Raw genomic sequence first — 4,839 nt, 5'->3', positions numbered from 1 at the left:
AGGAATGCCCAGCCCCAGATCACCTGGTGTCTTTTTCATGTCATTCATGGTCCAGCTCAGAGGTCACCTCCTTAGAAATGTCTTCCAACTTAAAATAGACACTCTCCATTTCTACCAGCCCTGCTTCCTGCATTCTCTATCTCTTCACTCTGTTTGTTTTCCTAGCACTTATCCCTTTTTGAAATTGTCTTATTTTCGTCTTGTTGCCTGACTCTGCCCTGAGTTTATATGTGCTTATGAGCAGGGACTTTGTCTTCTTAACTTTTTGTCCCCAGTTCCTAAAACCAAGCCTGCCCTGTAGAAGGTATTCAATAAATGTATGCCAAATGAATAACTAAATAAATGAGCTACAGAGATAATGGAGCACGAATTAAGACAGAACCTCAGTGGGCTAGTCTGAGAGGGTGGAAGGAGGCAGGGAGGGAAGAACCATGATGTAGTAGATAGACAGTGTGTTCAGGATGGAATAAAAGCTCAAATTTGCCATTCTGTGACATGGAAAAATTACTTACCCTTGCTGAATGTCAGTTTTCTCAGCTTTGAAATGATAATAACTATTGTATGTCCAATTTAAAGATTCCATTACGTGAAATTATGAATATATAAATGTGTATATAAAGAGAAGAGGCACAGAGAAGGTTCTCAATATATAGTAGCCATTATTACCATCAATATTGGGACAAATGAATTTTTGAATGCTCATTGTGTTGACACTGAAGAAGGGAAAGCTTAAGTACTCTCTATTTAATTTTCTTATTTTTCTAAAATATCACTTTTCATAGGATTTATTATATGTTTATAAAAGTAACAGTAACTTTAGTGTATTTTTCATATAAAATAAAATATTCATATAGTCTTGGTTTTCAGATGCAGCCAAATAATAAATTCGACCATAAAGTATGAATACTGTACCTAGCAATGAAATAGTTGTATACATGAATAGAAGAGACATAATGGTTGGTCATAAAATATGATTCACCTAGTTGAAACAAAAGGCCTCAGTACCTCACAAGTGGTGATCTCATTAGCGGGTTATAGGAGTTCCACATGAGTGAAGAAATCATGTATAATGGTTGCTCATTACACACCCTATTTATTCTTAGGGTGCCTTTTTTGAAGCTTGTTTTATTCTATTAAATTTAAGCAAGAAGAGAGAAAAGTATGATATAAGAATATGCCAATTATATTTTAAAAGAATATTATTATTATAAGTTGGTTTGTATTAATCAAAAGAAACTTAACCCTTAATAATAAAATGAGTTTGGTGTGTATTCCATGTATGACCAAGCCATTTAACACTGCTTTCAAATCAAGACTTTTATGAAGCAGAACCTTTTGATAGGCTATTTCTGTTCCATCTCTCCTTTGTATTATTACCAGTATTGCTTCTATAGCCCCAGTTTCACCATCACTTCCATGACTTTGGATAGTTTAATTAACCAGGTTGGGCCTCAGTTTCCACGCTTATAATATAAGAAGGACATCATTGTGGCCCACCTCATAACTCAAAATGTGACAATACTTGTGAATGCTGGAAGCACTTTAAATTACCACATGCAAACAATGTGCTATTACAGAGAACTTAGTGCAGTACCTTTTGTATAATGGGTGTTTAATAAATATTAACTGAATGGACAGAACCATTGTGATAACAAGATCAGCCTTGTTATACAGCGATTGGGAGAGTAGGACTCTGACTTACCTTTCTTACATGTATTTTATATCTATAAGTGCCAGGTGATAAAGATAGGAAACCTACAAATGTTTACCTCATACCTTCCTCCATTAAAATATTTTGAGGATTAATATTTAGCTATCTTTCATCAATGCTGAGGGTTTTTTTGTACACAGTAGCAAATGCTTTAAATTTTTCTTTAACTGAAAATTTTGTATCTTTTAAACTGGTTGTTAATAGGATTTAGTAGTTTAGTAGATTTTTAAATGTATTTTCACACACTATAATATCTGCTGAAAGTGTTCATATTTGAATAAAATTTTGTATTTCACTGTTAGACAACAATATGGTGTTATCAGAATGCTATGTACTCAAATTGTTGAGTTAAATTTTTGAGCCCTGTTAAAATAATCACAAGAAAAATCTATGGTAGTTTATGACTCAAGGGCACAAGTAATAGATTAGGCTAATTAAATTAGTGATCAATTTTCTTTTAATCCAATGAAGTGGATTAATATAGCCTATCCATCTGATTAATTCAGGCCAAAATATTTTATTTTCTCAAAAACAAAATTTCAATCTGAACCATCCAGTTACCCCAAACCATTTCTTTAACTTGTCAGTGTGTTGCACTGGTCATTCCATCATTTACCTTTTCAACAAACTTTTGACTGTGCGACAGAAAATACATCAGGTTCAGGAGAGTAGAAATAGTTGAGTGGTCCTTATGCTGGAAGAGGTCACAGTCTTACAGGCAGTGCTAATGGAAAATAAAAAAATTGTATCTAGTTAATATAGGCAAAAAGACTGAAGATTAATTTTCAAAATAACTACCCCAACTCAAAATATCTTCTTTGGGTTGGGCTGTTAGCTTAACTCTCCACACTGATATTTCAAGTGGCTTCATTTAATAGCTGTTTTGTAAAGGCAATATAAGGTAAGATTTGAGAGCACAGACCCTGGAGCCAGACATGTGGGTTTGAATCCCAGGTCTAATACTTATGAACTGTGCGACCTTGATCTTATTACTTAACCTCTCTGTGTCTTAGTTTCCTCATCTGTAAAATGTGGATAATAAGATTACTCACCTCACAGTTGCAAGGTTTAACAGCAAAGCACTTAGAACAGTGCCTGATAAAGTGTAAGTTATAGAAGTGTTAACTATTACCAGCAGAAATAAAATATTTATTTAAATATACCATGATCTGTGTAATTATAACACGATACATGATAACTGCATATATCATACAGATATCTATATACCTACACATATATATAGATGACAAATGAAGCAATGTTGTAATAGTAGTAAACTATAAGTTATATCTTAGATGAGGAATACACTGCTTACGTTGAGTTGGAAGAATAAAGAATAAATAAAATCTCCTCTCTTGTTTTTCCACTAAAATTTAAAATTTACCTTTTTATAATGCATATGGCTCAAAGTGAAGTTGTGTTGACATGGACTGGCATACTTTAGTAACCACTGTTGCACTTCTTAAATAATGACGATAAGAAGGAAAGATATAAAATCAAATAGAATATTTAGTAGCCATAAACATGAATATTTTTAATAACTTGATTTCATAGGATTTATTATCTAGCCCTACAACACTTAGATCTATTTATAGAGCTTAAAAAATGAGTTCTACAGCTCTAATTTAGGGCATATGAAAATTCTTAATGTTTTTAAAAAACCTCAGAGAAATAGAGCAGCCTCCCTTATCAAAATAAAATACTAAATCTCCCAAGATTTGAGCCAGGTAATGTTTTAATTTTAATGAAATTGGCCTTTGTTCTTGAAAGGGACAAAATAAACAGATCAGCTAGTTCCTGAACGCTGCTACATCCAGAAATATTTCTTTTTTTGCGGTATGCAGGCCTCTCACCGTTGTGGCCTCTCCCATTGCGGAGCACAGGCTCCGGACGCGCAGGCCTGGCAGCCATGGCCCGCGGCATGTGGGATCCCTCTGGACCAGGGCACGAACCCGCGTCCCCTGCATCGGCAGGCGGACTCTCAACCACTGCGCCACCAGGGAAGCCCCAGAAATATTTCTTAATCCATGAGTAGGCCTTAGGAAAGGAAAGCAACCCTGGCAGCTAGTGGTGATAGTAAGTAAGCAGCTCTAAGTACAACATAAAGGCAAAAGGAAAAGCTCAAAAGGAGAACATCAGGACTGTTCTCACTGACAAATCTCCTTCCTGGTTCATAACTGCTAAATTCTTATTTAAGCATTGTTTTAATAGAAAGACTGTCCTTTGTAAACTTTTATTTCAGTTTTATTTTTAACTACATAGAATCCATAAAAGTATTATTTATTATATTTTCATACCTTGCAGTTTTACAAAGTAGGTAATAATTCATATTCTCTATTGCTATATTAGGCTGTAATTTTTCTGGCTGTGTAATATTCCTTTAGGAGACTATATCATGATTTAGTTATTTTGTGGATAGACATTTATGTTCTACTTTTATTTTTCAATTTTTTATTTTTTAACATCTTTATTGGAGTATAATTGCTTTACAATGGTGTGTTAGTTTCTGCTTTATAACAAAATGAATCAGCTACACATATACATATATCCCCATATCTCCTCCCTCTTGCGTCTCCCTCCCATCCTCCATGTCCCACCCCTCTAAGAGGTCACAAAGCACCAAGCTGATCTCCCTGTGCTATGTGGCTGCTTTCCACTAGCTATCTGTTTTACATTGGGTAGTGTATACATGTCCATGCCACCCTCTCACTTCGTCCTAGCTTACCCTTCACCCTCACCATGTCCTCAAGTCCATTCTAAGTCTGCATCTTTATACCTGTCCTGCCCCTAGGTTCTTAAGAAACATTTTCATTTTTATTTTTTTTTTTAGATTCCATATATATGTGTTAGCATACGGTATTTGTTTATCTCTTTCTGACTGACTTCACTTTGCATGACAAACTCTAGGTCGATCCACCTCACTACAAATAACTCAATTTCATTTCTTTTTATGGCTGAGTAATATTCCATTGTATATATGTGCCACATCTTCTTTATTGATTCATCTGATGATGGACACTTAGGTTGTTTCCATCTCCTGGCTATTGTAAATAGCGCTGCAATGAACATTGTGGTACATGACCTTTTTTGAATTATGGTTTTCTCAGGGTACATGCCCAGCAGTGGGA

The sequence above is a fragment of the Lipotes vexillifer genome, unplaced genomic scaffold (genome assembly GCF_000442215.2).
Source record: "Lipotes vexillifer unplaced genomic scaffold, Lipotes_vexillifer_v1.1 scaffold597, whole genome shotgun sequence".
Taxonomy (NCBI): Eukaryota; Metazoa; Chordata; class Mammalia; order Artiodactyla; family Lipotidae; genus Lipotes; species Lipotes vexillifer.
Note: the sequence above shows the minus strand (reverse complement) of the source record.